The sequence below is a fragment of the Rattus norvegicus genome, chromosome 5 (genome assembly GCF_021556685.1).
Source record: "Rattus norvegicus strain SHRSP/BbbUtx chromosome 5, alternate assembly SHRSP_T2T, whole genome shotgun sequence".
Classification (NCBI taxonomy): Eukaryota; Metazoa; Chordata; class Mammalia; order Rodentia; family Muridae; genus Rattus; species Rattus norvegicus.
The window spans coordinates 72,352,904-72,362,055 of record NC_141538.1 but is presented as its reverse complement, the minus strand read 5'-3'; the positions used below and the strand labels follow the sequence as shown (position 1 = coordinate 72,362,055).

Genomic DNA, 9,152 nt, shown 5'->3' with positions numbered 1-9,152 from the left:
AACTAAACTTTTTGGGGGCAGTTGTAACTAGAATTTTTGGGTGAAATCCTAAGCTCTCAAAGCCCCAACAGCTAAGTTCTCCCACTGGCCTCAATATGTCATGTAAGAGATGAGCCATGGTGAAAAACAGAGAGGTGACATAATTGATGTAGCTACACTGAGAAGAATATAGGCATCTCATGGCCCCAGGGCTGCCTTTAGGGTACCAATGTGAGAGAAAGGAGCTGGGCAAAGGACATAATTAAGCTACCATGGTTAAGGTATGTCATATTGATTGTTGTTTCAGTTCCTTCTGCAGGATCTGGAAAGAAGGTCCTTAATTCTGTTATCACTCAAGGCGACAAGCAGGATTTCAGGAAACGGTCACTTCTGCTCAAGTACAATTGCCTCACCTTTGAAGTTTCACTCTTTCAAGAATCCAGTATCCTCATGCCTTCAGTCTTAAAGGCCCAGGTTCAGAGTTAATGCTTTTTAGTAAAAACCATTTCCAAGTGTCTGTTATAACTGTTTATTGGGAAAGACCTTTGTAACAGAAACCATACACAGAAATGAATTCTGGGTTGTGTGATCCCCCTCCCCCCAGTTGTGGTCAAAAGATTTTTGTGCTACAGGAAACATTGTTTGGCTTATATTTGGGGGGGGTAATTTTTAAAAATAAAAAAAATGTGTGTATGGTTGTTCTGCTTCCTTATATATCTGTGTATATTTACATGCATGCCCTCAGTGACAGAGAGAGCATTGGATTACTGAGTCATTGCTCCAGATTCCCTCTCTAGTTTATTTTAGACAACAAAAGGTAATCACATTATTTAACTCCATGGTATTCTCAGTATTAGAAGGACCAGTTTTAAACTTGTTTGTCACTATAATGGGCCGATTCATTCTCTGATGGTATAATTGCCCCATCCCCACTCCATTTTGGTGACTTGGGTCATTAAGGAACATGCTGTCTAAGCCCTGAAGGTATGCAGAGCTTTGGCAGCATTGCTAGTATGGTTTGAGTGAAACCCATTCAGCATAGTTTGGATGTGGAATCCTAAATTACTTTGTGAGGGGGAGGAGGAGGTGCACTTGAAAGGAGTCTGTAAAAGGAAAAGGCACATGCCTTAGTGGGCTGAAATGTGAATTGCACAGATTGGGCAGTTTTAAGGATCTTAATCTAAATGGGATTGCAGTACCAACCAAGATGCATTTAGCACATTGGAAAGGGAGTTGAGGAGGATACTAAGAACAAAACTAGATAATTTTACATTTCTTAAAGAAACAGAGAAAAGTATATGTGTGTGTGTGTGTGTGTGTGTGTGTGTGTGTGTATGCAAAATTACTAATCCTCAGATCATTAATCCTCATAATATCTGAATTAGAGGACCATACAGCATGCCATCCCATTCTCCTAGTGATTTAGATTCAAGCCAGGACTAGCCAAGGTAGTTCTTCTTTCTTGTTTGATTCTTGAGGCAGCAGAGAAGGAAGAGTGTCAGTGGGAGTAATTCTTGGTCTTATGAGATATTTAGGATTGCTGTATAAAAATAAAATGTTTGCCTGTCTTAAGTCTAAGTCACTATGCTTCTGTAGCTGACCTACCCTCTGTGAGTTCCTCTGAGGTGAGAACCTGTTTAGCACCTCATCATAAAATAGCAGGGATTAAGTGGGGATTTATTGCTGGTTCTCCTTCTGGTGAATCAGCTAGAAGCCTCTCTGGCTAAGCTGGTGAAGTCTTTGTGAACCAGAGAGGAAGGAAAGGAAAAGAATGCTATATACAGTCACATATGCACAGACACATATACATTCAAACATTTATGTACCTACATTCTGGCAGGACCTGACAGTCTGTCACAATCAACTCCACAAGTATTCATGTATGCATACATATATATATATGTATGTATACATGTATACATACATATATCTACACACAAACATAGAAAACAAACATACATATTTGAATGGATGGATAGATGGATGGGGCAAAGCTCCCCATGCCAAACCACTCTACCAGCAACTTTATTTTTTTCCTCTGGTCTTTTTATACCTTTGTAAACAAAAAGTTCTTTAGAAAATTACCTTGGAGATAAAATGTTATATAAAATGGGAGTTACAGAAGGATGTTGCTATTAAGTTCAAAGCAGTGTTTCATTATAATATATTCACTACACTTTCAGAGGGACAGTTTTTCCATGGCCTTGTCTTAAAGTCACCTGTGACTTTACCCTTGGACCTAAATGTTGTTTTCCTTGCACACAAAAATTGTCTCAAGTGTATTTCTCTTTTTAGTGTAATTATGAAAGCTCATTGTATTTCTTATTATACAGCCTTTACTTATTATTCTGAGAACAGGGCATATTCTATTCTTGATTGTAACTTTATTATATCTTTCTAGCAATTAAGACCATCTCTAAAACCTTCTTCTTAAAATTATTTGAATCAAGTCAGGAGTTCTATAGAATCATTCCCTATTTGTCTATATAGCATCACTACAAGATAGTACATCTTCATAGGTCTGCAGAAATCTGCTCAAAACAGTGGGTAAATACTTAGTGAGTGTTATATATTTAATAATAACAGGAAGAGCAAACTAATAGCAGGACTATTTCCTAAAATGACTTTCTCTTGGGCCTTGCCGATAAGAGAAAATCCGTCATAGATTATAATCTAAGGCAGACTCATCTCAGGAAGATTACCTGCTAATTTTTAGCTTCTACTTGTTGGCTCCTGACATTGGACTAATCACTTTGTATCCTTTTTATCTTCCAATTTCCACACTATTCTGTAGTGAACATATCAGCTTAATGTATATTGTGAATTTAATGTTCACTGTCACCACCCTGTCCTAAACTTGAATTAATTCTTGACTGGATCACTGGGTGCCTCCTTTCAGTAGTATTCTCCAAGTAATTTTAATCTTCCAAACCCTATCTAATGCTGCCATTCAAATAAAGCTATGGTTCAGATTTTATTATTTTCTACCACCCTCCCATATCCTTTTACTCCAGCTGTCCTGACATAAGCTAGCTATGGCTTCAGGAGCAAACACACTTCACTTAGCATACACTTCCCCTTCAGCATTCTTCCACATGCTTCCCTGAGTATTCATTCTGTCTCATTCAGTTCTTTGCTCTTCATGGAGACCTTAACTGATTCCCTTATCTGAACATGACTCCTGTTTATCTCTGTTCCCTTTCTTGATACAAATTTTAAGTAGTTATATTGTTTATACACTTTCTTAATCTCTCTCCCTCCTTCCCCACCTATGTTTATTTGTTTTCCTTGAGCAGAAAGCAAACTCCACAGAAAAAAGGGATTTCCTTTGAGGCCACTGTGGAGTTTAGGTGAATTTATCTGAAAATAAACAAGCAGATGCAAACAACTGGGAAGAATGTAAAGGGGAAGAATGCCATACAGAAAGGGAGAAATAAAGAAGATTCTATGCTGTGATTACAGCTCTATGTTTCCTAGGCAGTTCTGAGGTATGCTACGTGTGGATGTGTGCATAGTGACAATCAATTCAGTAACTTCTACCTAAACTGAAACCACAGCAGTGAAGCACAGTCACTGCAGCTGTAGTTTTCATATGACAGTAGAGGAAAATATTTACAATAATTTTTTGCTCAAAGAAACCCTGTGCATTTTAATATCAAATGTAGAAGCCGAAAGATAGCACAAACAGTAGGCACCTATGGACAGACAGTGTGGCCCTATTTATAATATAAATCTTCTTCCTGCTGTGTTTGACTTTATTGACTTCTTTTTGTCTCACCATGATACTGATACTTTTCCTGCAGTTAGGATCCAATTGCTTACTTTTAGAAAATAGTTGATGACTAGAGTACAATGGCTTTGCCTTTCAACATTGGCTTTGCTCCTTACCCATGGTCTCTTTTTCGTGAGAATAGCTATTTCTTATTACCTTTATTTCTGTAGGAAATAATTGGAGTGGAATTGGAATCATTCTAAATTGTTATAGGCCTTTTTTTCTTTGGTGTTTTAACCATTATTCCATCAGATACTCCCAACTTTGTTTAGAAAGTCTACTGATTTAGTTTGGAAATGTCAATCATGAAAAGCAATGACAGTTTATTCTGAGAGCACAGGGTAGATTAGTTTTTTTCTGATGTTATGCTTTAGTTTTTGTAATCTTTATTACTTATTTATTTATTATCAATGAAATGGCCTATATGCCAATGTGAACCTAAAAACATCTGGAATCAAATAATAGTTGAAAGTAGAAGTTAAAGATAAGTGGAAGTAAAAGTCAAAATCTAAGAGGTGAAAGTTATTAAACAGCCATTTTACTATTTCCCATTGCAAGACTGTAAATTACAAAAATCTGAAGTAATGATCTAGGACATTGGCGAAGCAATGGCAAAAGAAAAGAAACAAACACCATTCAAGGTGCCTTCGAAGAGGACAGAGAATGAACAAGAAATATTTCCATTTCTTTTCAAGGCAAAAGGACTATTAACTTGACAAATGGCTGGTGCATGGTTGTGCCGTTGATCACATACATTTATAGTGTCTGAAAGATGTGGGGTGACAAATGAGAAATAGGCAAGTTTGGAATTCTGGTTAGCAAAAGAGAGATGGAACTAAATGAAAAATTGACTTGAAAGTTTCCAGAATAATGAGGAATAAAGAACTCCTGGCCCTTTTAGAGTCCCCCAGAGCTTCATAGCCTTTGAGTGTTAGAATCAAGAGTTAAAGTTAAGAGCACCGCCAACACCCAAAGTTATCATATCTAATGAATCATTCCTAATTCCAAGAGCTTAAGCTCATTAGAAAGGTTATGCTGAATGCTTCTGATGAATATATTCCCAAACTTAAAATATATTTCCTTATGCTATAGTTAGGAGTGATAAGATAAGAGAAAATGGGCTAGAGAATCACTGAAATGGGGAGATTGATAGTGGTAGAATTGGCAAGTTCTAAGATAGAAACAACTACAGACACACAGGCAGTTAGACCATGTATTGCAGAAAACCATACCACATCATTAGCATGAAAATGTAATACAGGAGGAGAGTGAAAGGGCTTAGTGTTGACTTATAATCATTAGTAGCTTGGAAAGAGCCCAGGAACCTCTCATCAAAGATTGTAGTCTTGGTTATGTCCTGACATCTTGCCAGGTCTCAAGTAACTTTGACTGTGTAGACACTCAGTCATCATTATATAACAACCAATAATATTTCTGGGTTAAAGAAATAATAGAAGACTTCTCTCCTTTGCAAACCCGATGGAAGTTCTCACTCTATATGGGATGGTTGAGTGAACATGCCAGCTATATATTGTTGTTGTTTTTCTCAATCAAATGAAGGGTACTCCATAAATGGTGTGAAGGTTTGCATTATTGTTTATTTCAATAGAATTTGATAGTTCTATTCAGTATGTTTCATTTGTTATTTGAGGAAATTATCTATCAATAACTCCATAAGGCATAAAAGTAGAGAACTAACACAAAGCAGTTTAACTCATGGCCAAGGCTGATACTCGACAAGTAGTCTTTCTTGGTGTGTTAATCCAGATCACATTTATTTCTACTCACTAACTAGCACATTATGGATCTAACTGGAAAGATTTATTTTCATGGAACTGATTGGTTTGTATCCCACCTGTGGGAAACATTTTGAACTTCAGCTGGCCATAGTATATTTCTTTGTAAGTGCTTTCATCTCTTTAAGAGTACAATAGTGGGGGTTGGGGATTTAGCTCAGTGGTAGAGCGCTTGCCTAGGAAGCGCAAGGCCCTGGGTTCGGTCCCCAGCTCTGAAAAAAAAAGAACCAAAAAAAAAAAAAGAGTATAATAGTGATCTGCGTGCCACACCAGCAACTCTGTTTTCTTCTCATAATTGCATCAAATGATCTGTGCAGCTTTATGGCTGAACACTTTGTTCTTCACTGGTGAAGACATTTCTTCTTAATTCTGTTGACTTTTGAACCCATGTAGCTAAAATTTATTATATTCTAATCCTCTCAGAACTTGAAAAGCAGTGGGATGCATGTCAAATAGTCAGACTTACTATTATGAACCTGAATATCTACATAAACTCATATAAACACTTCAAATGTAATAAGCTACATGATTTGCAGGGCCATAAATAGACAATGGATAATTTCTATGACTAGGAAAGTAGGTTGTAGTCACTGAAGTATTTCTGGGCAATAGATATTTGTATTAGTGGCAGAAATATAGATGTGAATTCAGTAAACTAGAATGGGTAAGACAAAAGGAGGCAAAGAGAACATCATTTAAGGATGCTTTTTGTTGTTTGAGTGTAGTGTTGTCAGGAGTAAAAGAGGGGGGGTGATGTCATGTACTGTTAATATTCATTATTTCATTATAATGTATTTATTAGCATGTATATTCCAAATGCTTTATAGTATACTGAGAAGATAGTGCTGGGAAAACTTATTTCCTTGGATTGTTGGTTTCATTGTTGTTCATTCATTTAGTTTGTTGTCCTTAGGGAAGACATTACCAGGCAAAGCATTATTTAAAAGGAGAGAAGGAAAAGTAGGTGGAAACCAAGCTTTGTAGGTTCTTGTAAGTGGGGTGAATTACTATAGAAATACCAGTACCAGGTAACAGAATGGATTTGTTAGGGGAAATGGCTGTGCATATAAATAGGAAGTAGCCATGGAAAATTGGGTTAGCTTGAGGAACATGACAGGAAATGAATGGGCACAAGTAGAATGCTTGTTTAAGGTAGTATTAATTGAGCTTTCAGATGGTACAAAATGCCCAGGAAGATGTGTGTTCTGCAAGAGGTCTCTGTTAGCACAGTGGGAGATAATCTACTTGTGGAGTGGAATGTGTGTGTGTAGGTTTCCTTCATATTGCTTGTGTCTTCCCAAAGACATAAAAGCAACAGAGCTAGATGACCGTGTATCAAAGCTCCAAACTATGAAGAAACGCAACTCTCACTTCTTTTAAATTGTTTACCTAATGTATTCGTAACTGTGTCAGGAATGCTACCACAGTACAAAAGGCAGAAAGACAACATTTATTACTAACATGCCACCTGTAGCAGGAAACAATTTTAGGGCCAGAATTACATCTGCTTTGGTCCTCTGTAGTTGCATGTATAGTATTGAAAGTGTTCTTATCCACTAGAAAAAAAATCTTTTTATTTTATTTAAATGTGTTTATTTGTGCAGTGTAATCCTCCCCACACACAACAGACATAGAATTAGGACTGTCTTTTTTCTTTTATAAAAGAAAACATTTCTCTTTTTGGAGGTTATAACGTAATTATATAATTTTCCACTTTCCCTTTCTCTCTTTAACCCTCCCATATATGGTACTTTGCTCTCTTTTGAATTCATGACCTCTATTTTTCATGAATTGTTGTTACACACACACACACACACACACACACACACACACACACACACACATTCCTAAATATATAAATGGACCCTGCTAAGTCTGTACAGTGCTACTTGATACCCAAATCATGTGCTCTTCCCTGGGAAAGACTATTTCTTTTTCTCTCGGCATTTGTTAGTTGTCAGTGTGCTGAGCTGAGGCCTCGTGGACCTTATCCTGTTCACTTTGGCATGTCTCTTGTTGCTGTTGTTTAACACATGCTTAGGCAGTCATGGTAATAGGAGTTTATAGTTGTTGCTTCTGACATTACAGTGAGAAGCAATCTCACAGAAAAATCTAGAATAATTCATGAATTTGCAGGGCATCATTTTGAAGGGACCATGCTACTCTCTGTATTGTTCTAATGACAGGAGCACAAAATATCTTTATATTATAAATTATTATTATTATAAATTATCTGTTCAATGACAGGATCCTCCACTAATACATAATATCTGACTCATACTTTCTGTAGTGGTTAGTGGATGCTAAATTACTACCTATGCATATCTGTGGTACAGATACTAGTTTTTTAATAAATACCTTGTATTTAAAATGCTAGTATTGTTAGAGGTGGAAAGATGGCTCAGCAGTACAGAGTCTTGGCTGCTCTTCCAGAGGATTTAGGTTCAGTTCTCAGACCCCACATGATGCCATGGAGTTAGCTATTCCTAACTCCAGTTCCAAGACATTTGGTATCTTCTCAGAAGGCAGAAACAGATGACCCCCAGAATAAGCTAGCTAGTCAAACTAGTTGTACCAGCATGCTCTGGGATCAACTGAAAGACCTTACCTCAGTTTGCAGTGTTCCAGCAGCTTCCCACAGCGTAACACTGCCCAGCAGCAGCATGGGGTAAGAGTTGTTAAACTTCTGGTGGTGTCCTGCCTCCCCAGTGGCCATGCCCTGCAGTGGGGCAGGTGTGGGGACTCACCACCATTAACCCAACAACTGCTTCTCACTTCCTCTGGCCCTGACTGTGATATCAAGGCTCTATTCTTCCTTTGAGCTTTTCTTCAAAGTTGGCTTTTTCATCTCCTTCCAATCTACATTTAGGATTTACCAGCCAAGAAAAGACAAATGGGGAAGACAGAGCTCAGTCAGCTTAGAGCACACAGCCACAGCATGGTAGAGCAGGCCCCTCCCCCCTACAAGCCCCTCTTCCCTACATCTCCGCCAGCCAAAGACAATAGTAAAACACACCTGAAACCTGAAAGTTTTCACGCTTTGCTTTAATGCTTGTTCTCTCTAACAGGAACACCTAAGACAATGCTCATGCTTCTCAACCCAAAATTTTTATGTCTTTTTTAATTTAAATGTTTATTTTCTCCCTAGCATTCGTGATTTATGTCCAAAAGTTTTCCAACTATCCTTTAAGGTTTAAAAGTCCTCTAATCTACTCCCACAGATCAAACCAACTATACTGATAACCATTATTTAATCCTTAATTAACAACCAGTTTTCTTTCACAGACAAACTGTTACTGCCTATCCCAGATACATAATTAACATATTTTCTCCCTCAGCCATCCAAAGCAGACTTAAAGGATGCCTTCCATGACTAAACTCCTCAAACACCCTTGCTTTTCTAGGATCATAATAGCAGACCATAATGTGGTCCCAAGCAAACAGGCTTAACCCACGCTATCCATCTTATGCAGACATCCACCTGCTGGGGTTCTGCTCCTCTGTTGTAATCACCCTACAGGTTTTTCCACAGTGCTGCTCCCACATATCCAGTTGAGACCAAATACCATCTCCTCAGACCTGTCTGGGACAACAAAACTGCATTC

The 9,152-nt window shown here is 37.8% G+C and overlaps 1 pseudogene; it reads right to left on the bottom strand.

Annotated features, from left to right (window-relative positions):
• Positions 1-7,653: 7,653 nt before the first annotated feature.
• Positions 7,654-7,753, bottom strand: LOC148005787 (U6 spliceosomal RNA; annotated as a pseudogene).
• Between the last annotated feature and the right edge of the window lie 1,399 nt (positions 7,754-9,152).